This window comes from Mauremys reevesii, linkage group 4, assembly GCF_016161935.1.
Source record: "Mauremys reevesii isolate NIE-2019 linkage group 4, ASM1616193v1, whole genome shotgun sequence".
Taxonomy (NCBI): Eukaryota; Metazoa; Chordata; order Testudines; family Geoemydidae; genus Mauremys; species Mauremys reevesii.
The window spans coordinates 85,103,002-85,128,916 of record NC_052626.1 but is presented as its reverse complement, the minus strand read 5'-3'; the positions used below and the strand labels follow the sequence as shown (position 1 = coordinate 85,128,916).

The 25,915-nt window shown below is 42.9% G+C and overlaps 1 protein-coding gene across 1 annotated transcript in view; it reads right to left on the bottom strand.

Annotated features, from left to right (window-relative positions):
- The window catches only part of HTATIP2 (HIV-1 Tat interactive protein 2), a 96,996-nt gene extending 87,163 nt beyond the window's left edge, over window positions 1–9,833 (bottom strand). Inside the window, exon 1 of the mRNA XM_039533550.1 lies at window positions 9,786–9,833. The gene's annotated coding sequence lies outside the window, so the exon portion shown is untranslated. The remainder of the gene's footprint in view (window positions 1–9,785) is intronic.
- Window positions 9,834–25,915: the final 16,082 nt, after the last annotated feature.

Sequence of the window (25,915 nt, the reverse complement as noted above, 5' to 3'; positions counted from 1 at the left end):
TTACAAAGACACATTTTTGCAAAGAAGAAACATACTCTAGTCAGTCTCTGTGAACAAGACCATGCACAGCACCTATCTCATGCGCACTCACTCAGGGAAAGTTCGAATTTTCGGAATTCGCTTTCATTGCCTGGGGGATTGCACTGCAGATCAGACAAGTGGGGCAGGACAGCAGAATCCATGGAGCAGCCAGGCATGGTAAGCCAAAGACTTTTGGCTGCTTAAAAGTGAATGTATACCACTGTCCTCTTGCTGCAGGCAATCCTGAAAGCATAAACTCTGCTCCTGTTCCACCCCCTCACGTCTGTTCCCTGGGAAAGATCCCTGTATGCTGCCACTCTGCAGCCTCCACCATGTGGCTGTAAAGTGACGCTTCTTGTTATGCAAAGGAACAGTGAAGCACTCCCAATACTAATAGTAAACAAATTACTCTAATTAAATGCAGGAGTCTCCGAGCGAGATCACCCTGAGGAGGGTCACAGAAAGAGATAGAGAGCGCATGCTGCGTGAAAGCGAGCACAAACCAGGGGCCTATGCTGCCAGGCTCGTTGAGGCAATGGTCCCGGAGTACCAGATGAAAGCCTGGCGCGGAAAAGTGTGCTACTTCGGAGCACCCAATAAGGCAGCTCTCCCCAGGAACCTCATGCAGAGGCTTTTCGATTACCTCCAGGAGAACTTCTCGGAGATCTCCCAAGAGGATTTCTGTTCTATCCCCATATATATTGATCTTCTTTTCAACTAGTAACTTTTCCTGCTCCATTAAAAATAAATGTTAACATGTTTAAAGCACTTACAGACTGATCCTTCCCCTGATTCAGGGTCCGGGGTAACGGCTGGGGAGGGTTGGTAGGGGATCTCAGTGAGGGTGATGAAGAGATCCTGGCTGTCTGGAAAATCAGCGTTGTAAGTGCTGTCGACTGCCCCCCCTCCTCATCTCCTTCCTCAACTTCCCCGTCTGCGAACATCGCCAAGGAACTGGCCGTCGACACTATCCCATCGTCAGAGTCCACGGACACTGGTGGGGCAGTGGTGGCAGACCCACCGAGAATGGCATGCAGTGCCTCGTAGAACCGGCATGTCTGGGGCTGGGCTCCGGAGCGTCCGTTTGCCGCTTTGATTTTTTGGTAGCCTTGTCTCAGCTCCTTGACTTTCACGCGGCACTGCGTTGCATCCCGGCTGTATCCTCTGAGTGCCATGGCTTTGGAGACCTTCTCGTAGGTCTTTGCATTCCATTTGTTGGAGCGCAGCTCCGAAAGCACAGACTCATCGCCCCACACAGCAATGAGATCCAAGACTTCCTGGTCAGTCCATGCTGGGGCCCTCTTTCTACTCTGAGATTCCCTGGACTCCTCTGCTGGAGAGCTCTGCATCGTTGCCAGTGCTGCTGAGCTCGCCACGATGTCCACACAGGAAATGAGATTCAAACTGGCCAGACAGGAAAAGGAATTCAAATTTTCCCGGGGCATTTCCTGTGTGGCTGGTCAGAGCATCCAAGCTTGGACTGCTGTCCAGAGCGTCAACAGAGTGGTGCACTGTGGGATAGCTCCCGGAGCTACTAAGGTCGATTTGCATCCACACCTAGCCTAATTGGACATAGCCATGTCGAATTTAGCGCTACTCCCCTCGTCGGGGAGGAGTACAGAAGTCGAACTAAAGAGCCCTCTATGTCAAATTAAATAGCTTCGTGGTGTGGACGGGTGCACGGTTAATTTGAATTAACGCTGCTAAATTCGAATTAAAGTCCTAGTGTAGACCAGGCCTGTGTTAGCCTCAGGAGAGTGATATCATTCATGGTCACCTGGTTGAAATAGGAGAATTTTTATAAGGGAACAGTAAAAGGACCTTGTTCATGCTGGGCTGTTTGCGCTTGGCTAAAAGGGATCACCTCTGAGAATAGCCACACGGTGGAGGGAGGGGTGAAGGGATCATCCCAGAGAATAGCCACGCGAAAACCACAGCCCCTCCTTTCAAATGGCAAACCCAACCGGCATTGCTTGCTATGGGAAAGGAGGGCGCTGCAGTTTGAAACCAGGGCCGCCCAGAGGGGAGAGGCAAGTGGGGCAATTTGCCACAGGCCCCGGGCCCCGCAGGGGCCCCCACGAGAGTTTTTCGGGGCCCTGGAGCAGGGTCCTTCACTCCCTGCAGGGGGCCTGGAAAACTCTCGCGGGGCCCGGGCCCCCGGAGCTTCTTCCGCTCTGGGTCTTCAGCAGCAGGGGGTCCTTCCACCCCGGGGTGGAAGGACCCCCCCCGCCGCCGAATTACCGCCGAAGCGGGACCCACTGCCGAAGTGCCGGGTCTTTGGCGGTAATTTGGTGGCTGGGGGCCCCCGCTGCAGGTCTTCGGGGCACTTCGACGGCGGGTTCCGGAGCAGAAGGACCCCCCGCCACCAAATTATGTCCAGGCTTCATGAGCCATGGCATTAAGGGGTAGGCTGGTTCCCCAAGGATAACTATTGGCATTTCAACATCCCCAACAGTAGTTTTCTGGTCTGGGAAGTAAGTCCCTTCTTGCAGCTGTTCAAACAGCCAGGAGTTCCTAAAGATGCTAGCATCATGCACCTTTCCCAGCCATCCCACGTTGATGTCGGTGAAACATCCCTTGTGATCCACCAGTGCTTTCAGCACCATTGAGAAGTACCCCTTGCGGTTTACGTACTGGTTGGCAAGGTGGTCCGGTGCCAAGATGGGGATATGCATTCCATCTATTGCCCCATGACAGTTATGGAACCCCATTGCAGAAAAGCCATCCACTATGACCTGCATATTTCCCAGAGTCACTACCCTTGCTAGCAGAAGATTAGTGATTGCCTTGGCTACTTGGATCACAGCAGCCCCCACAGTAGATTTCCCCACTCCAAATTGATTCCTGACTGACCAATAGCAGTCAGGCGTTGCAAACTTCCACAGAGCTATAGCCACTCGCTTCTCAACTGTCAGGGCAGCTCTCATTTTGGTATTCCTGCACTTCAGGATGAGGGAAAGCAACTCACAAAGTTCCAGGAGAGTGGCCTTACACATGCGAAAGTTTCGCAGCCACTGGGAAACATCCCATACCTGCAACACTATGCGGTCCCACCAGTCTGTGATTGTTTGCCAGGCCCAGAACTGGTTTTCCACTGTATCAACCTGCCCCACTGCCGCCATGATGTTCCAATTGCCATATCCCGTGCTTTCAGGAACATCTGTGTCCATGTCCTCCTCATAATCGTCCTCATGCTGGCGGCTCCTAGCCAGGTTCTGCGCATACTGCAGGATAATGCGCAAGGTTTTTACTATGCTCACAACAGCAGCGGTGAGTTGAGCGGGCTTCATCCTTGCCATCTGCATGGTAACCCAGGAAAAAAGGTGCAAAATGATTGTCTGCCATTGCTTTCACTGAGGGAGGGGAGACTGACGACATGTACCCAAAACCACCCACGACAATGTTTTTGCTCCATCAGGCATTGAGAGCTTAACCCAGAATTCCAATGGGCAGCAGAGACTGCAGGTATTATGGGATAGCTACCCACAGTGCACCGCTCCGTGGTCGATGCTAGCCATTGTATTGAGGACGCACTCTGCTGACTTGATGCGCTTAGTGGGAACACACACAATCGACTGTATAAAATCGCTTTCTAAAGATCAACTTCTATAAAATCGACCTAATTTCATAGTGTAGACACCTCCTCAGATTGGTGCTCTGGTGTATATGTCTCTGTATACATTATATATTATGCATGCATCCAGTAGACCCTGACATTATGGTGGAAAGACTCGGCAGAAAAAGAAAGATAGAGTCAGCAAGGTCTTTTTCTCAAGGGTTAGTTTTCTAACAGGAAAGTAAAATAAATTAATATAATCAGAAAGAAAAAGAAAACGCTTCAGCTTTGAGTTCAGTTCAATACTTGGACACCTAGGTGAGGAGCCTGACCTTCCCAAAGGCATGTTACACCATCTGTCTGCCAAGCAGCCACTCTGATCGCCCTTCTAATAGCACCTGCTCAAAGGATAAAGAAAATGGGGGAGCAGAGCTGGGATTAACCCATCTGTATAAGAGAGACCAGGTAATGTTCCTTCATCCTGTCACATGCACTTTGGTATCAGGGGCGGCTCTAGGAATTTGGCCGCCCCAAGCACGGCGGCACGCCGCGGGGGGCACGCTGGCGGTCACCGGTCCCGCGGCTCCGGGGGACCTCTTGCAGATGTGCCTGCAGAGGGTCCGCTGGTCCCGCGGCTCCGGTGGAGCATCCGCAGGCATGCCTGCGGGAGGTCCACTGGAGCCATGGGACCAGCGGACCCTCCGCAGTCATGACTGTGGAAGGTCCGCCGGAGCCGCCTGCCACCCTCCCGGCAAAATGCCGCCCCAAGCGCGCGCTTGGCGCGCTGGGGTCTGGAGCCGGCCCTGTTTGGTATCAACAAACCCAGTAATTCACCCAGCTCACGAGTGGGATATCTCAGCTTCTCAGACAAGATTTAATAACAGTGAGCAGTAATGATGGCTCAGCTTATGAAGGCCTCATTACTTTTACAAAACACACATCACATCTACTAATATAATAAGGACTACAGGAGTTGTCAGCAACAACTGATATTTTTAAGATTGAGAAACAGGTACCACTGCAACAGTAATGCAATTTTATCATGAATTTCTAGATATTTTGTGTTTTTCTTAAAGCCCTAGCTCCTGGCACCATGTGATTACATGAAAACAACTTTCATTTAAAAAAAAATCATGTGGAGAAAAACATGACAAACGTGAATCCTAAAGAATCGAAAACCAGAATGAAAATAAAATCAATCCAAAATTATTATTTTTAAAAATCTTCCAATTCATTTTTGAACAAGTGGGGTTGGCAATCCTGTGACATCGTTCTTCTAGTTCAGTCTTGAAGAAAATTGTCACCAGCCAAACAACTTCAGTGGCAACATTGTGCCCTCCCTTTCACCCTATTTATTTCAGTGAGGTGAGCTATGAATTTCATTGCTTATTTGGGACAATTTAAATGCGAACATTTTTTAAGCACAAGGCCTTTCAACCCTCATCACCTCCCACCACCTTTTCTACCACATACTTTTAAAAATGAATCTAGGAAAATAAATGCAAAAAACTACATTACAGTTGCACCATTAATCACAAAATATTAAGAAATGCAAACATGATATTTCACATACATGGTATTTTGTGTGTGCATCACTGGTAAAGTTGTAAATTAGTGTGCAATGGGCATCATTAAAAAGCAGTCCGCATTGACAACACCATGGTAATTAACTTTGTCATGGCACTAGTAACAATTGGAAAATTCCCCAAAGAGCTGATTTTGTTAGTGGCAGTATTGTATATCATGTATTTTATAATACACATGCCAGCCCAAACTGGAACGCTGGCTGTGCAACCACTTGCCTAATGGGTTGCTTTCTTATCCAGTTGCAAGGCTGTTCCACTTTTTGCTATCACAGATCCTGTATTCCTGCACTGAGTGCTCCTCTCCCTCTCCCCAACAAATGGCAGAGGAACAGTGAGGTGACTCAGCAGCTGGTTGAAGGTAAATGAAACATCATCCCTTCCTGAGACTTCCTCCAGGCAAGGAGCTGCTCAGCTGACAGTGCCCTGACCTCGGATGCATCCCACCTGCTCAGGTCCAATGCACCATCTACCATGAGCAGAGTTGCTATTTAAAAAAAAATCCTGGGACAATTCTGAGAAGAAACTGAGGCAAGAAGGGGTGCTGTGTGTGTAACCCAAAGGAACGTTAGGTAATTTGAATAGGAATATCTCAATTTTCAAGGCCTCAGAAGGTTGTGGGGGGTTCAGCTAAGCAACCAGAAACCATGAAACCCACCCTTCTCCTAAGAGGGGTCTCTTCTTACCTACAGTAGGAAAGCCCAAAAGCCTGCTATTCCTCCCTCCAGGCTTCCCCCTTATTTTTCCTCTCTCTTGGGTATTGGGGAAGTCCTCAGGGTCCTTCTGTGCATCCCCACCCCCTTGTGAGCTCCCTTACCATCCCCCGTGTCCCCCACTTCAGAGAAATAAATTCAAATACATGCACAAATTATTCCTGTCTTCTTTACCTCACAATACATAAAATCAGTTCCTCCTCAATTAACTCTTCTTCCATCCTAACCTCAAAATTCACTATTAGTAGAAACTAGAGTATCTGTCCTCTAGCTAAATCCCATTACTGGCCTCTCAGAGCCCTGCCAGAGCCCTGGCCAAATCAGGACTGACAGTAATTATATACGAGGGAGACTTGATGCCTCTGTCCTAACCCTGCACCTTGCCATCCAGAAGCAAGTCAAGCTCCTAGACAGCCAATCCTGCCTTTCTATCTGTAGCAAAGGAGAGAACTGACCCTCTGCCTCCATCCTCCATTTATGGTAAAGTCTATAGGCCCCCTTTGGTGTTTCTATCACATGTGGGGGTTGTGGGGAGAAGAAACACATTTAGAACAAAAGGAGTTGGGAAGGGGAGTTGAATTTGCAATGGAAGGAAAGAGATTTGGTGGAGAGAAGAAATGAATGTTATGAGGGGAAGGAGAGGAGTCTGATTTTTTTCCTGGAAGGGAAGGGTAAAGAGAGAGGCCTGCATAACATCAGACCATTAGCCCAAGTCAGGCGTTTGTGTGATTTCCCAGGACCTCAGGACTACCATCAAAAATCAAAGAATTATGGAAATGGAAACTATGGAGCAACATGATACTGAGTGTCCAGGCAGACTACAAAGGTAACAGTTCTTCAGACAAACTATCATCTAGGATTCACTTTCAAATCCTAGGTTAAAAAAGGCTAATAACTAAGTCTTTTAGGTCAATTATCCTAAATGACAAAAAAGAAGCTTTTATGGGGGAAAAGGATCTAGGATCAGCCAAGTTTTTTAGGAAGTTATGGAGGGGAAGGGAGAAGCCATTCATTTGATTTTTGGATTTGGGATCCTAGGGAGAGGAGAAGATAATGATTTTGGCTAGTGGACAGAAGTCTGAGGTGAGGAAAGGGAAAGTAGTATTTTGCAGGGGACAGCATGATGGCTAAATGGCTTAATCTCTCTAACTTGTGTCAGTTCTTGTGGCAGAATTGTACTTGTGGTATCCCTGGGAACCAGGGGGAAACAGGAGATTGCCTGCTGGTTGTTTGTGATCATTTCTGCTCAAGAACTGGTGTATTCAGTGTAAATAAAATGAGGTACTTTAATATTAATAATAATATTATGCAGAAAAAATACCCAGACTCCATGTCACTCATTTTTCCTCCAACAGCAAACTGACCTTCATGGTTCCAAAATCTGCTGCTGCTAGGCAGAGTGGTGACAATATGTACAAAGAGTGTGTATGTGTTCACATGTGTGTGCTGCAGTTTGGGAGAGCACACACAAGTGGTCAAGCAGTGTGCTGGGAGACACAGTCTCACATGGATCCCATTTATCACCATAGGATTACGCTGGCCTTATTTAAGGCCACTTTCTCAGACTGGTAATACATCACCATGTGCATCTAGTGTGATGTATGCAACGTAACATAGCCATGAGATGTGGAATACCCTTCATAGAATTCGAGCCCCCAGCCAATGACAGTAAAGATGAGGAAGGAGTTGATGGTGCTCACTCACAAGAAGGAGTAATGCAACCAGACTAATGTGGCGGTCCTGGGAAACAAGACCAGCAACTTATTGGGCCTACCCCTTGTGCCACCTGGAAATGCACAGACTACACTGGTCCTCACCATCCATGGATGTTTGGGTAGAGGGCAACTTAACTCAGCCAATACCTAGGTGGACTGGCCTGGAAATCTTGTTTTTAGAGTAATTAATTCTCATGAACCTCAGGAGACAGCAGTGTGACTGTATCTGTACTTTTGTAGCATATGGATTTCAGATATGGCAGCCGTGTGCAGTCCATCATGACAATGCTAGTGTGGTACTCATGACACATGCTTGCTGAGTGGTAGAGGGAGGCTCATGAATCACTGCAAATTAGATGGAATAGGGGCTGTAATTTATGAGAAACCTCTCTCCCGTCTGCCTTATTTGTTAACACATTTCATGCATTTATTCTCCACTTATGTTTCAGATACCTGGTACTAACAGGATCTCCATTTTGTGTAATTTGCTTTCAGCCAATAAGAGAGCCCCATACTCCACCTGAGCGTATTGGTGGTGTACACATGCTACTCCGCAACCCCGTGCATTGTCCTCTGTCACAGTGTACACTCCTCTTTACTATTATCTAGCACAGAAATGCATGACACATGTCTTCACCCTTATGGAAGGAAGCAACCCTTTACTGAGCACACATTAGACAATGCTCTGCATCAAGCACGCAAGTGTTTGCCTCCCCAACAGCAAATAATTATTGGGTCGTGTCGTGCTTGCAAAGAATCAGTGGAAAAGTCACTATTCAGTTTCTTGTGGTTATTAATTTTGCATCTGATCTTAGCCCAATCCTCACTGCTGAGATAAACACATTTCTGTTACATTAAGTGGCTAGGAGATCGTGTGATACATCAGATGAAGCCCTTCTTCTCATCCTTTGGTAGTTTTACCTGAAAACTGAACTGGTTGAATAATAAAAGAAGTGATTTTCAAATATCAGTTTAGTTTCAGATATGGGTTTTGCCTTTTGGCTTCTGAGCCTTTAGGGTGCATTTAGACACAGTTTCAAGCTTTCTTTTTCAACCACAAAGGGTAGAACTATACATTTTTTAAATGAAAGCTGAGATTCTCACAATCTCATGCCTCCAGGAGCTGGGGCTATAAGATAAACATACACACACACAAAAATCACAAAACTTACAATAAAATCATGAGATTTAGCAACACTGAAATATTTTAACAAATAAAGTGGGTGAATTAACCCTACTCTTATGGATGAGGCCATTTTATTTGTAGCTGAAGAGTCTTCAGTTGACCAATAGTTTAATTTGAGACTGAAAAAGTTTCACACATAGTGGCACAAATGTTTATTCCCCTGGGAAGTCCAACCAGACTGTGCATTATTCACTTCTCCTCTTTTAAAAGTTTCAGGCAGTCACAGAGCAAAAGCAATATCTCTGATGCAGGTGACCAATTACCCATTGCAATCAGAGTCAGAGAACACTTTCCAAACTCTAAGCTGACATTTGTCTGCATGAAATTTTTGGCAACTACTTATGAATAATGAGCATCTTTGTCTAAATTAGATCCGTTCACAAATGATTTGAAAATAGAAAAACAGTAAATTAATCTGTTCATTCATCCACAATGAATAATTTGACCAACTCTGCCTGGGAGATTTTAAGCAACAGCTAAAACAGCAGTGACATTTTTAGCTACATATAAACTGAACCTTGGTGGGTTTCCTAAAATGTTGAATAGTGAGACGCAAGCCTTTTCCCTTTCATTTAGTCATACTCCATCCAATATTGGAAAAGTAAGCAAGCCCTGTATGAATATTACAGTCTTGAATCAAAAAGCTTTATGATAACCAATAATTGTTGTATGTTTGTGACATGAAGTAGCTTTGGGGCAAGAAAACAGCTCTTCTTATGAGGACAATAAAGTGCATGCATGCTGGAATAGTAAAATAATTTGCCTGTCAATAAAAATGTTCCATTTAAAATCCTAATTTAAGTTTACAAAAAACATTTGTCACTTTCACAGTGCTGAGCTTAGAAACAAATATGGTTATATGTGTACAATCCATAAAGCAAGCTCTTTCTGCTTAGGAGACTTATCAGCTGATTAAGGGAACTTAAAACAAAATAGACTTCTAACATCACTGAAATGTGAGGGCGTGATAACAGTGCCTGGCATCAGAAATGGAATGGATGGGGATCTCACCCTTGGAGTGCCCCTTTGCATCAGTGCAGGATGTTGTCACTATCTTTGCCTCCAGCATCTCCTACCGGCTCTCTGTCTCTGGCCCCAGGTCTTCTGTGCCTCAGGCCTCCAGCCAAGTTCAGACCCTTTCCAAGGTATCATAAACAAGTCCAAGCAAAAGCCCAGATGAAACTGAATAGTTCTTCTGCCCTCTTGGGCTACTGAAGTCTCTTATTTTCTACTTACAGACTCTACCTCAGGGCTTCCCTTACAAGAGCCTATGCTAGGCCTGCAGTCACAACTCCACTGTTTTGGTCTGTGTACACTAACCCTGGGCTTTCTTCAGCCAGAGAGACCTGTTTTCTCTGTTCTCTCTCCATCAGCTGAACTCTTCAGTCTATTTATTATGACTTAGCCCCACCCCTTCTAGCCTGGAGCCAATTAACTACTCACCTCCACAGGTGCAAAGCATGACTAATTGGGTGCATTCCCTAGCTTTACAGGTGATAGGGATAAGACCCATCACCTGCAAGGTTACCATACACCTTTCCTGTATGCTTATGAATGAATCACAATCTGTAGGACTCTTGCTATTTCTAGGCTTTACACCATTGTGGTGAATTGTACAATGATTTGGGAGATATGAAAAGCATCCATTAGGGACTAAGAAATAAGCAAGCTCATTTGTGCCCTGATCTTGCAAACATTTACACATGTACTTAATTTAAGCATGAATAGACCTATTGATGTCAACTGTATCATCAACTCTACGTGTTCAAAAATCAAGTGCCAAAAAATCATGACATAGGCTTAAAAGTAATTATTTTGTTTTAAATAATTTGTTCCTGATTTGCCTTCTGCTTTTTTAAATCTTTAGGGTGCATTTGGGTCACATTTTACAGCTTTTCTCTACAACCAAGAGAGTTAGAAATTTATTTATTTTTAAAAGTTGAAATTTGCATGTAATAACATGACTCCAGGAGCTGGGGCTTTAATGAAAACATCAAAGATCACAGGACTTGCTGTAAGGTCATGTGAATTGCTAATACTGAATCAACGTGTCTCACACATGCTTAATGGTCAGGTAGTGGTCAAATATTTTAAAGTACTAAGTTAGAAGAACAGTGATAATAGAAACAAAAAAGAATAAGATTTTACAGTCTCTGGTAGGCTTAGCCTTAGATACTTATGCCTAATAACAATAAGCAAAGTGAGTTATTTTATCTCAGAAAATGGATTAACACAATGTCTACCTCTCCTAATGAAATTACAAAGAAAGATATAAAATCATAGTAACATTTCTATTATATATACCAAATTACATTTTGACCTTGTGCAGCCCACTCCTTTCAATACTGAGCTCCTAACAATGGCAGTAAAGCTGATTTTTTCTTACCAGAAATTGTTGACTTCTTAACTTACATTCTAAGCCAACACTAAGTCTGATTTTGCTCCCACTAATATGTAGGGCAAGTCTTCCATTCACTTCAGTGGGAGCCAGAACAGGCCTATTATTTCCATAAAATCCATCCTCCTCGTGTATAACTCAATGCAACATGGTGAGAACAGAACTCCTCATCTTTACCCCACAACCTTCTCTTCTCCTCTCTCTCTCCCTCTGTGTATATACATAAATTGCCTTTCCCATCCCTTGAGTGGACATTCTGGGTATCATACTAATGTCCTCTCCTCCAAGTTGAGGCCAAATGCCTCAGCCTCTTCTGTTACGACAGTTTTAATAATTGCTATTATATAATGGATTTCTGATACACATTAGGCCAGATCATCAGCTGATGTAAATCAACATAGTTCTATTAATGTCTATGGGCTATACCAGCTGAGGATCTGGCCCATTTTTTCAAAATCAATAGTTCTTTCGCTTTTTACATTATTTTCCCAATATCTCATAAGAAAAAAGCCTAGAAGACCTCTAGAATAAGCTACTGCCTAACATGCAAAGCTCCAACCAAAAGGAAAAAGTTACAGAAAAGCATTTAGAAGAAAAAATAAAGCAATTTTTCTTGACATTGTTTATTTTCAGCCCGTGTAGGCAAGATTCAGAAGAAAGGACCTGTACCACTGACGTCAATGGGAGCAGGATTGGGCACAAAGACCACGGTGCCTCCTCACCCCCGAACCTCTTCCACTTTCCTAAACTAACTTTCTCCATTGCAAATACAACAGCTCATCCTTCCACCAAGCAGAAGCTGCCTCAGGTCAACTGAAGTTCCACTTTATAGTTTGCTTAACTTACTGTTAACTAGCCCAGCTCATTTACAAAGGGCCATCTAACTTATTTTCTTATGACTCTTTGGTTCCCTGTAGCAATTTCAAGGGCTTCTCCTTTTCCAGGCACAATTCAGTCTTGGGAAAGGAGCATATAAGGTCCCTATGACATCACTCCTGGGTGGTATGCAGAGCACTCATGCATCAGGGTGGGAAACATTGAACTTCATCCTTAAAAAGTATCAAAAGGCTACTTCATTAAACCTAAAGATTTTTTGCACGGAGGTAACAGCTTATAGTGTACTGCAAAGAGATATGAGAAAGGGCAGATTTTTCTTATCTTTTGTTATTGGAATTGACCCTCGGGGTCCTTAGGCCTTGGTGAGAGCTTAAGCAAGCTTAGATCAAGGAAGGATTTTGAAATTGAATTTATTCAGATTAGCAAAACCTTCCATGAGAGGATTTACTCTCAACAAGCTGTTGCCAACTTGGAGCTTACAAAGCCCAGCCTATTTTGCTGATTTACAATCAACATTTTTTTTTAAACCACGAGTAGACTGGCATCATTAAAAAAATACTTGCAAGTGAAGTTCACACAGTACCAATGTTTTTCCAGCCACAGTTTGTTTTTCAGTAATTTATGTGATATAGGGAACAACTGCCGTTTATTTGGCCATTTCAGGATATTGGACTAAAACACTCCATATAACAATACAGGGAAAACAGCAAAAAATGGAACAGAGAGCTGGTCATTACAATTAAACGTAGCCAGTTTAGATTGATAGCTGCCTACCAGTCACTAATTCATGTCGAGATACAAATCAAACCTAGATGTTATATGAATATGCATATATGTGTACATGTATTTGTGTGTGTAAATGTGTGTGTAAACACACACAAAAATACTTGTCATATATGACGTATTGGGGAGAGGGGGAGAGAGAGAGCGCAATTTTATGGGAGAAACCTTGACCCTACTGAAGCCACTGGGAGTTTGCTTTTGATTTTCATTCACTCTATGAATCTAGGACGAAAATCATACCATTGAAAAACCTTATTTCTTTGTGCTTCAACTTATTGAAAGAGATTGTCATCCTATTGATTTCTCCCAGTTCAGGCACTAAGTCACTGACACATAGTGTAGGAGTTCTTATTTTAGCAGAGAAGAGCTGGCCACATTGCATTAAATCATTCTTATACCCTCAGCAGTGTATGTAGGGACATTGGGTTCTGGTTGCAAATAATCCTGGGAAATTGATTATTGCTCATTTTACAGATCAGCAAAAATAATTGACAGGAAATCGGTCCACCTCTGAATTATATTGAAATACCATATGCTTTGTTGTATTGTTTCATCAGACTTGTGAAACTCATCCAGCTAGTCAAGTGCTTGTAATTCCATTTAAAAAGAGATTAAGTAACACTTGAGGCAGCATTGCCTAGTGGACAGGGCACCAGATGAAGTGTCAGGAAATCTGAGTTCTGTTCCGGGCTCTGACACTAACCTGCTGTGGGACTATGGGCAAGTCATTTCACCTGTGTCCTAATTCCCTTCTCACCCTTTGTTTATGACTGAGGGAAAATATTTAGTGCTACACTACATTGCATCTAAGCGACAAAGTAAGCCCATACAGTGAAATAAACACCTTTCCTGCACAAGGTACAAGTAACCAGGTTTTGTGGGAGAAATTAACAGGAGAATAGGGGTGACGAAATCTAACCTTGAAGGCAGGCCACAGGGCTACTGTGCAGTCCGTCTACAGTCACTATAGTGGCCATTGTCCCAAATGAAGGGTTCCTGAATATTAGATACTCAGACCAACCCCCAGCTAACCCGCAATGGTACCACTTTGGCTCATAGGGGCTCTGAAGGATTCTGTACAACCATTGCACTTTTGCATGTGGGACTATGGCCTTTTATAAATCCTCCACAAGGGGTATGAATTTCACACACATTTGGTATGAATTTCACTCTTATTCAGTGTGCTTAGAGTATAAACCAGGAATACTGTCACCATTAAAGGGCCCAAACTGGAATTTCTTGGTTGTCTGGAATTCTCACTGATTTCATCAGGAGATTTGGGAGTGCAGGAGAATGTAGGATTGAACTCCATCAGTACTCCTAATATCCATTTTCAGGCACAATAGAAATAATGAATAATAGTAATCCATCTTCTCCTTCAATTTCCTTTCTTTGTAACTTGGGCTTAACAATAGATGAGGTTGTTTTGTTTTTAAACAAGCAACAAATTTCACATTAACCATACAGACAACAATTAATAATTTGCCTTCAAAACTGATGTAATTTTCTTTACTAATGAAGGTTTTTTAAATAATATATTATTAATACTAATAAGTGAAATAAGCCAATGAATAGCTAAGATTACAGGATGAAACTAATGGTGAATACTGAAATAGGATAATGAGCTAATGGTTAATAAGTATAATAAAATCTTCCAAACATTGTTATATATACTAAGAAATTATTGTTCATGCAAAATCATCTGGGTATATTACAGAAAGCTGCATTTTCCTCTATTCAGATGTCTATTCTACGTGGCTTAATCTTTATCTAATTTACCAATTAAGATTATTTTTTAAACTCAGATTTTTACATTTTATTTAAACTGTAAACGTAAACCCGCAGCCCTCAAACCTTCAAGAATATTGTACAATACTTGTTGCATGGATTCCTAGTCATAATCAGTTTTGCAGAATTTATTGTTATTGTTTCATATATCTTCTTGTGGACATTGTATTGCATTTTACATAGTTTCACACCTCTAAAATGTTGCTTTTGATAAAATAGTTATTTTCACATTTCTGATGCAAAGAAAAAAGTGATTAAAATTAATTTTTAAAATTAAGCCTATTTGTTGAAAAAAGGCCCATTGTACTTGAAGAAAATATATATCTAAGCAAAATTTTTGTCTGAAATAGTTCTATTTATAAATTTGCAACAAATTGCAAAAATACTTGATTTTGGCATTTCATGACAACTATTTCACACACCTCCAGCCTTGATTAATTTAGTTTCTTTAAAATGAATGATGAATTATTATGCTATGGTTACTAACACAAGTATCAAAAAAATCATTATATGGACTTCTAAAGGGAAGGGGTTAAGAGAAACCATCATGGACAACTTCTAAGTAAAGTCTGATCTTTCCCAATTAAAATAAGCCAGATAAAGTTATTTATACACGAAGTGCAAAAATAAAGATTACGACTAGCACTCCACCCTTGTACGATATAGTCTGGTCATGCTTAGTGTGACAGAAACACTTTCTTATCTGTGAATGAAGATTAATTAGTTTATTTTAGTTTATGCTAAAAATATAATGCATTTTTGCACTATTGAGCTGTGCTCAATAAAAATCAAGTTAACTAAAACTGAATTCCCCCCCCCATACGCTGAATTTACTTACTTACAGATTGTATTAAAAAAAAGTCTCTATATATTTAAAGTTCCCTACTAAATTTGGTAGAATATTTCTGGAAAATCAAACATGCAATCAATTGCATCAAAATAGCTACAGAACTTCTGGGTATACAGGACCCTTTTTCCCTCTCCTCAGAAGTATATGTATGCATGGATTACCACAACCAGGTTTAGTAACAATTGTAAATTCTAGTTTTGTATACATGCCTAGCTATAAGTCCATTGTATGTGACATTAGGCCCATTTCTTGTAAGAAAGACCAGTGTTGTATGTATACTATCTTAAATGGTCTTTTTGTGACCTCGGTCTGTACCCTCAAACAAATGAAGCAGTTTGGGTTTTGTTTTTTTTTTCCCCCTGATGGGCGTGCTAAGAGGTGGGGGGGAGGAATCATCATTACACATGCGGTGCACCAAGGCACACAGACTTCCTTGTGACCGTATTTAAAAAAACGGACACAAAGAAATAGTCATTGCAGTTACAATAGAGGAAATCTAGTATGCATTTCCAAGGAATCACATTTTGGGGAGAATTACAGAATAATTACACATATGCTTAGATCACGAGCATTCAATGAAGCGGACAATATTTTGAGGATTTAAGATGTTGGTGTTGTGGTCGTCTCTAAGAAACCAGGATAATTCAGACATTCAAATGCAAAAATGCACCATTTGGAGAGTGTAATGCGGTCTGTTCTGGTCAGTGTTACAAATTCGGAAAGGATTCCCTGGCTGCAGACATTAGCCACTTAATACTTAAATCTGTTTCCAAATGTAAAGCATAGAACAAAAGTGCTTTGCATTAATGAAATGTATCCTAACACTGGTGTAGTGACACATTTCATTAATGTGTCACATTGCTGATGTAAAATATAATTACAACAGATATGCCTGTCTTATAGCTTGATAAGACCCTTGGATGAAATATTGTTTAACTAAATTAACAGTGAACATCTATCACAGCACTATCATTTTCCTAGTTGTAGACTGGGTTAATTTCATGCCAGCATATGAAACTAACTAATGCAACTGAACCTTTCAACTTCACAGCTATTACAGATGATTTATGCATGTTGAGTTGATTTCTCTCTGCTAGTACAAGAAGCATAACCCACAAATATAATTGTTAATTGCTAATGAAGGTTGTTGTTGGTTTTTTTTTTTTAAATACAATTTTGTCTCCATAGAAAAAGTGTAGGGAGATAGTTACAATTTATAAATATGTTTTGAGTTTCCTAAGCAAAGTGCTGCACAGTAAACTATTGTTATTTATTTTGATTATCCACTGTCATTACATCAAGCTACTACCACGTGTAAACTTCAGAAACTTCTTGCATCCTTATTTAGAGGACTGGAAAAACTGCCATGGGTTAGGTCACTGATAATCACTTATGTACTGGGATAAATAAAATACAGAGACATCACTTATACTTAGGTGGGGCAGTGGGGAGAGAAGGAAATCAACATTTAGCTACATGTTTTCTACTTGCCTTCTACTATTTTAGAGTTTATATATTTGTTGTAGAGAGTGAGGGAGAGGTTTGCTTCTTTGCGTTTGAGTTCATTGTACCTGACAGCAACAGAACAGTTTTGACAGTATTATTATTGATGGATATATCTTAAGTCATATGATTCAGAGTACTTTAAGTGATCAACTAAATAATACATGTATTGTTACAGCACCCACAATGCTACATATTTTATAGATAAAGAAGACAAAGGCTTGATCCTGAAACTCCTACTCACATGAGTAGTCCTTTAGTAGTCAATGGGACTACTGGTGTGATCAAGGACCTGCTTTGAGGATTTTATAATCCAGGAGACTGATCCTGCAACAAATACCTACTTCCAAGTATAAGACTTGATCCAGTGCCTATAAATATCAAGGGGAGTCTTTGGATTGGGGCACACAGTACTTACTACCATGAGCCAAAGGGACAACTTGCTGTGGTAAGCACGACACTCTGTAATGAGTGTTATGGGACCATAGGCAACACATGGACAAGGGAGGAGGGATTTGGATGATGCAAACTGCAGAGTGATTTGAACAGTTTGCCATGGTTCAGTATTCCTAATGCCAAGCATTAAAAAATTATGAGTCAGGCTTCCCCACAAATCAGAACATCTGATCTTTAAGCCAAAGATTTAAAAATAATAATAAATGATGTGGGTTTCCTTTTATATGCCTTCTGGGTTTTGAATCTTTAGGGCACTCTTAATTCACTTTTTAGGTTTTCTCCATGACCATGAGGTTTATAAACTTTAAGTTAAGCTAATTAAATGAAAATAAACTTTAAATGAAAACTGAGATTCTCAAAACATTACATGATCCCAGGAGCTTCAGGTTAAAAATCCCCTCCCCAAATATCTTGAGATGCATATAAAATCCTAAGAGCTGGCCACAGTGCATGTCTGATAAAGGTCTACAGTTTTAATTTATATATTGAGGAGATTTATTACGGATTCTTTTTCATATCTATTTTAATGATCCTTCTTTCAAGAGGAGGACTAGACTATGCAGGCCTTGAATTTGAAGGATGAGAGAATTTAATCATGACAGACTAAAAAAGGGAGGAGTTAGTAATCAACAAAACTAATCCTAAAAATAATTTGCACCTACACAAATTTGTATTTTGTTATAGCAGCTCCTATATTTAGGTTTCCTAACATTTTTCATTGTAAAGGATTCTTATTACCGTTATTTTGAGAAGATCTCTGACCTCCATTGTTTGTACCAGGCTTTTGATATTTGGCAGAAGGTTAGGCCCCAGATTACAAAAAGTTCAATTTTGCAGAGGTATAAACGGTTGCCCTTTGCCAAAGCTCTTCTCTAACTTGCATTCCTCAGGAAAAGGGATTGTAGAATTTGTGTTCTAGGAATAGGAAATTGTGTACAAAAATTACATTAAAGGAATGTTATTTAGGTTGCAGTCATACAGGATCAAGGTCAGGTCAAAGGAATAATGTAAAATACAACAAGGAGTATAATTCTATGCAATATTCTACATGTTTATTTGATGTGGAGATAACTAAAATTGTAAAGATTAACTCTTAATTTCAAAAGCCAGTTGCTCAAACAATTAAGTAAAAATAATTAATAACCATCGTTAGAGGAATGTAAAAAGAAAAAATTCAACAACCACCTTAGTGCTGAGTAAGCTGTGAAGTTCATAAAGAAGATTATTATTGTGTTCTATTTGCAGGTTAGCTACCATACTAAAGATTTAGAGAAAGAAAAAGTAAAAATGCATTTTAATATTAGAATTTATGGGAGGAGGCAAAGGATGACTTGGAGTCAAACCCCGGTGGTCCTTGCTACAGGTTACTGGCATAACCCTGGAAGAGTTTTCAGCACAGACCTTTAGTTACCACAACTTAGGCCTTGTCTGTACTGGTAAGTTTCTGTGCAGTAAAGAAGCTTTCTGCATTGTAACTCCTGAGGTGTACATACTGCCAAGCCACTTAGTGAGCATAAACTGCGCAGTTGCAGCACTGTAAAAAAACCATCCCGACGAGAGGTGTACAGCTTTCTGCACTGGAGGTACAGTGCTGCAGCGCCAGTGTGGACACTCTGGTCAATTATCACGCTGCGATTGGCCTCTGGGAGGTGTCCCACAAGCCTCTTCTTGCCTCTCTGGTCATCAGTTTTAACTCTACTGCCCTGCCCTGCCCCAACTGTGAGCCTCACCCCTTAAATTCCTTGGGAATTTAGAAAGTCCCCTTTCTGTTTGCTCCGTGATGCGTGCAGTGGTCTCAGTGCATTGTTCCAGGTGACCATGCCTAGTCCATTCACCAGGTGACCCCCCGCTTGAAGCAATGTCAAGCTGCTGGACCTCATCAGCATTTGGGGAGAGGAGGCTGTCCAGCCCTAGCTGTGTTCCAGCCATAGGAATTAGGATATCTACGGACAGATTTCACGATTCATGACAGAAAGGGGCCATGACCAGGACATACTGCAGTGTAGGGTCAAAGTGAAGGAGCTGCAGAACGTCTACCACAAGGCACAGGAGGCAAACCACTGCTCTGGTGCTGCACTCACAAGTTGCCAGTTCTACAAAGAGCTTGACGCAATACTCGGCTGTCACGGGGGTAGCGGGGCAGAGTGGGAGGAACATTGCTGCACACAGGCGAGCCACATAGGGGTCAGAGCGGAAGCCGCAGTCTTGGAGAAGACCCTCCCTTGATTCCCTGCTCACCCTCAGCAGCGAGATATCTTCCATAATGAACACAGCCTGTGGAAATTGTGGGGACAGGAATGATTATAAGGCCCTCCTGCCCCCAGTACACTACTGGGTCTCCCCAAGAGCCACATGTACAGTAGGGTCCTGGGACACTGATTTCCCCTGCCCCTGCGGCTACTCACCATTCTGAGGGTCCTGTGGCTCATGTGTTTGCCTGGGGTCATCCAGTTAGTGAGAAGTATGTGTGTAGTAGCTGTGTTTTAAATCACTGAATCAGTGGTCTGTGTATTGCAAACAATGCTGCTTCTGTAAAATGTTGCATTTTGGCTTCACAGATATGACTGTGGGAGCCCAGCTTCCCTTTTTGTTATTGCTGGCTGAAAGGCTACATAGAATTAGAAAGTGGCCACGAAGAACTAAAGGAGACTTTCTCCATGAGGTCATGATGCACTCCGCAGCCAAAAAAACAAGAATTGAAGGAGTGGCAGGACAGCGAGAAGGAGGACAGAAAGGAGAATGTGGCGCACCAGAATGAAGCCATGGAGCGGCTCTTAAACGTTATGGAGCACCAACTGGACACACTCCAGGCGCTACTAGCACTGCAAACCGAGCAACTCTGCACGCGCCCTCCCCTGCAGCTGCTGTCACAAAACTCTTTCCCATGCGCCCCCCAGACACCACCAACACACTCTTACCAACCTCCTGGCTCCAGTCTGTACCCGCTGCCAGGACCATCCTTACCCATAGGCAAAGTAGGCAGCTGCGTAGGGCACCAGGAAATTTGGGGCACCATATTTCCTAGTGCCCTGCGCAGCTGCATGCTGCTCCAGTCCCATGGGCCCCACCGCCTCCGCCCCTGCCCCTGCTCCACCCCAGCCCCGCCCCCACTCCCTGAAGACTGCAGACAGACCCGACCCTGCACTCACCGCATGGTAAGTAGAGCGACACGGCCCCAGCCTGCTCCACTCCCCTGGCTCCCAGCCACGCCGCTGGTGAGTGCTGGGGGGCAGTTCCCCCCTCCTAGCCTGGGAGCCAAGGGAGCGGAGCAGGCTGGGGCCCCAAGCCTCCATTGGGGACAGGGGGGAAGAGGGGCTGGCCACTTCCTGCAGGAAGTGGAGTGACCTGGCCCCACCCTGGTCCGCTGCCCTGGCTCCCAGGCTTGGGAGGAGGAGGAAACCGTCCCAACAGCACTTTCCGGCGGCACAGCTGGAAGCCAGAGGAGCGGAGCAGGCTGTGGCCGGGTCACTCCACCTCCCACAGGAAGTGGCCAGCCCCTCTTCCCTCCCATCCCCCACGGAGGCCTGGCCCCAGCCTCCCCCCCCATGGGGGGCTGCATAGGGCATCAAAATAGCTAGGGATGGCCCTGCCCGCTGCATTCCAGCCCTGCCCCATCACAGTCCAGCCCTGCGGACTCCCAGTACCCACTGCAATCAACATCTGTTCCTCTGCAATTTAGCCCTGCTGAAGTACAGTACCCGCTGTACTGTACTCCAAAAGGAGGTGGCTGGATAGGATACTTGGACATACACAAATCTTTAACCATCCTGGGACCCCCACCTCCTCCTGGGACCCTCCCTTCCACCATCCCCCTCAGTGCTGATGTGTTTTTTTGTTTGTCTCTCTCCTCTGGTTGTTTTTTAATAGAAGAATTGTTTTGGTTTGAAAGCAATCTTTATTCCATTAATTGAAAGCAAACAGAGCCATGCAAAGCAACAGGCAATTTTCTTAAACCTTCATAGTGCATTGTCTGCACCAATCACAATCACCTCCTAGCATTACAAGCACTGAACTCCCGAGCATAGCAACAAATATTAGTGGCTTTCAGCTTCAATTTGCTGCCTCAAGGTCCCCCTGATCCTTATGGCCCTGTGCTGCACCCCTCTAATACCCCTGGTCTCTGGCTGTTCAAATTCAGCCTCCAGGTGCTGAGCTTCAGTGGTCCAGCCCTAAGTGAAGCTTTCACCCCTCCCTTACAAATATTATGGAGCATGCAGCACGTGGCTATAAGCACAGGAATATTGTCATTGGCCAGGTCCAGCCTCCCATATAGGCAGCACCAGCAGGCCTTTAAACGGCCTAATGCACACACCACAGTCATTCTGCACTTGTTCAGCCTGTAGTTGAACCCTCCTTTCTGCTGTCAAGGTGCCCCGTGTATGGCTTCATAAGCTATGGCATTAAGGGATAGGCGGGGTCTCACAGGATCACAATGGGCATTTTGACTTCCCCTACAGTGAACTTCTGGTCTGGAAGAAAGTCTCTGCTTGCAGCTTCCTGAACAGGCCAGTGTTTCAAAAGATGCGTGCATCATTCACCTTTCTGGAAACACTGCATTAATGTCCATGAAACACTCACAATGATCCAAAAGCGCCTGGAGAACCATTGAGAAACACCACTTTTGGTTCAGTGTCATCAAAGGCTGCCAATAAATCAAGTAAAATTCAAAGCAATGATATTCCTAGAGATTCAGCAGAAGTAAGGTAATATAAAAAAAATCAAAAAAATATTTTATCACATATCCAGGATGCTACTGAGCAAATTATGATCTTAAACAAGAAAAAAGTAAGTTTTGGCCACTCACGTAGTTTAGATGTAAAAAGGAGGAAAGAAATAGAAGAGTCAGCAGGGGCTTGTCTACACATAAACCACACAGCAGCACAGCGGCATAAACCGCTACAGCTGCACAGCTGCAGTGCTTCAGTGAAGATGCTACCTATGCCAATGGGAGGGGTCCATCTCTACAAGGTTCAATAGCTAGGGAGCCTCAACAGGAGAATTTTCCCCTAGACCTAACACTGGCTACACCAGGGGTTAGATCAGTTTAACTGCATTGCTCACAGGGTGTGGATTTTTCACACTTCTGGGTGACGTAGTTATACTGACCTCATTTCCTAGTGTAGACCAGGCCTAGGTAGAATGTGAATCTCTAAACCATGTCCTTTCACACTAGCATTCAGCAAGCATCAGACTTAAATGGAAAAATCAATCACCAGACACGAAAGCTGTCTGCCCTCAGAGAATGAGTACAGGCTTTTGAGACCAGAGTGGCTGAACTGGAGGAGTTAAGAGAGACAAAGACATACATAGACTAGACTTTCAGGGACACAGTAGTGTGGTTGCCACCCAAATCTGACAGACTGTGTACTGTTGAGGAGGATGAAAATCTTGGGAAGCAGAACATCAAGTTGGAGCTTGAGGGAAATGATCCCATAATTGGGACCCTCCTTCCAGATGATGTTATGGTATCTTTTCGCACTGATCCCACTTATTAGGAAGAAACAGGTAATAGTAATGGGGGGTTGATTATTAGAGTATAGATAATTGGGTTTGTCATGATCAAGAGAACCACATGGTGAATTGCCCGCCATGTGTGAAAGTTGTGGGCCTCTCAAGACATCTAGGTAGATTTATGTGCCGTGCTGGGGAGCAGTTGGTGGCCATGGTACATGTAGGTACCAGTGACATAGGGAAAGGTAGGAGAGAGGTTCTGGAGACCAAATTTAAGCTGTTAGGTAAGAGATTAAAGTCTAGGACCTCCATGGTAGGTAGTATTCTCTGAAATGCTTCCAGTTCCACACACAAGACCAATTGGACAGACAGAACTGCAGGATCTCAGTGCATGGATGAGACAATGATGTTGGGAGGTTCATTATGAGGAACCTTTTGTGAAAGAAGGAGCCTATATGGGAAGGATGGGCTCCACCTATACCAAAGTGGAACCAGATTGCTGGCATGTAAAATTAAAAACATCGGATAGGATTTTTTAAACTAAGATCTGTGGGAAGCCAACAGGTATGGAGGAGCACACAATTCAGACAGAGACATACCTTAGGAGAGGATTTATTGAAGGGGATACTCTATATCCCCAAACTTTTTACCTCATGCCCTCCTTACCCTTATCTGCCCCCCAGATCCTGGGCTGGGAGTGGGGCTGTGGCTCTGGGAAGCTGTGGGGAGACATGGACAGGAGTAAGAGAGAGACAAGATTGGGCTGAGGTTGGGGGCAGGGACAGGGCTGGGAATGGAGCCTTGGCTGGGGGTTGGCAGCCAGGTGCCTGGGTGCGGGGTCAGCAGCCAGGGCCAGCAGTGCCCCCCTGAACTTTCCTCTGTGTCCCCCTAGGGGTCCTCGCTCCACAGTTTGGGGACCTCTGCTCTATATCCTAGTGCAGAAGAGAGGACAGAAGTTGATGAAGTACATGTAGGAACTAAAGAAAAACAGTCAAATGAAAAAAAGTCATCACATGAAGACAGATAACTGAATATTAACCAGTGTTTTAAGTGCTTGTATACAAATGCCGGAAGTCTAAATATTAAGATAGATGAACATAAGTACCTGGTATTAAATAAGGATACTGATATAAGAGGTAAGACAAAATCTTGGTGGAATGGTGATAATCAATGGAACAACAATATCAAGTAATACTGGGGTACAAAAACATAACAGAATGGCAGAATAGGTCACAAGAGTGGCACTATATATGAAAAAAAGCATAGAGTCAAATATAGTAAAAATGTTAAATGAATCAAACTGTACCATAGACTCTCTATGGATATAAATTCCGTGCTTGAATAATAAAAAATAGTCTAGCCTTAAGAACATACTATCGATCATCTGACCAGGACGGTGACAGTGGCTGTGAAATGTTCAGGGAGATTAGAGAGGCTAAAAAAACAGAAAACCCAATAATAATGGGTAATTTCAATTATCCCCATGTTGACTGTGTACATGTCACCTCATGATTAAATTTCTATACACCGTTAATTACTGCTACTTGGATAAGCTAATCTTAATACCTACAAGGGAAAAGGCAATTCTTGATTTAGTTCTAAGTAGAGCACAGGATCTTGTCCAAAATGTGAAGATAGCTGAACTGCTGAGTAATTGCGACCATAATGTAATTAAATTAACATCCTTACTGGGGGGAAATACCAAAGAAACCTATCACAGTAGCATTTAATTTCAAAAAGGGGAACTACACAAAAGTGAGGAAACTAGTTAAAAGGAAATTAAAAGGAACAATCACAAGAAGGAAATACCTGCAGACTGCATGGAAACTATTTAAAAATACCATAATAGAAGCTCAAATTAAGTGTATATCCCAAATAAAAAAAAACAGTAAGAGGACCAAAAAACATCACCATGACAAACAACTGAGTAAAAGAGGTGATTAAAGGCAAAAAGCCATCCTTTAAAAATTGGAAGTCAAATCCTACTGAGGCAAATAGAAAGGCACATAAACTCTGAAAACTCAAGTATAATTAGGCAGGCCACAAAAGAATTAAACGAGAAAATAGCAAAAGACACAAAAACTAACAGCAAAAATAAATGTAAGTACATCAGAAGCATTATCAGTGGGGCCACTGGACGATCAAGGTGCTGAAGGAGCACTCAAGGAAGACAAGACTATTGCAGAGAAGCTAAATGAATTTTTTGCATCAGCTTTCACTGCAGAAGATGTGAAGGAGATTCCCATGCCTGAGCCAATCTTTTTAAGTGACAAATTTGAGGAATGATCAGAGATTGAGGTGTCAGTAGAGGAGATTTGGAAACAAATTAATAAATTAAACTGTAATAAGTGCTATTTATTTAATCCATTGTCTTTTTGCATTAGCTTTTTCCTCTTCCCCAGTATGGATTCTCCATCCGCTGCTTAAAAATTCATAAATGAGAACTGATCCCACATGAGAGCATTAAAGTGTCCCTTTCCTCCTTTGTATGCTATGTGCAGTTTTCCTCCCCAGCTGGCCATATTGGGTGAGCAGGCTGGTATCCTGCTGTAGAGTTTCAGTGCACAAAACCCTCACAGCAATGGGCCCGGGTACCATTATGTAAATAAGGCAAACATCATCTATGTTCCCTAACTCACCTAACTGCAGGTGGCTTCAAACTCACAAAGAACCAGAACTGGTCCAGCAACAAGCTAACCAGCAATTACAGAGCCACCTGCCTCCAGCGTTGTGTATCTATGGGCTGAGCTGCGTGCATTTTTCTCCTAGTTCCAACTGCTCTCATTTCAATCTAACATTCTATACATTTATTTATGAGAACATGCAAGACACACAAACAAGTGAAAGCAGTAAAATGGTGCTGAATGTCTGTGACATGGAACCTCTTACATCTTCCAGCATTTCCACCTCTTCTACCAAGATTGCTCAGATTCAAGCTACAGAACATACAGGCAGATGCTGAATCCTCAGGGTAACAAAGATCACTGCTAATGCCAGATATTTAGATCCTTCCTCAATATTTCTACAGTTGCAATTGTTAACGCAATTTCTCCCTTTTTTTTCCTCAGCGTTCTT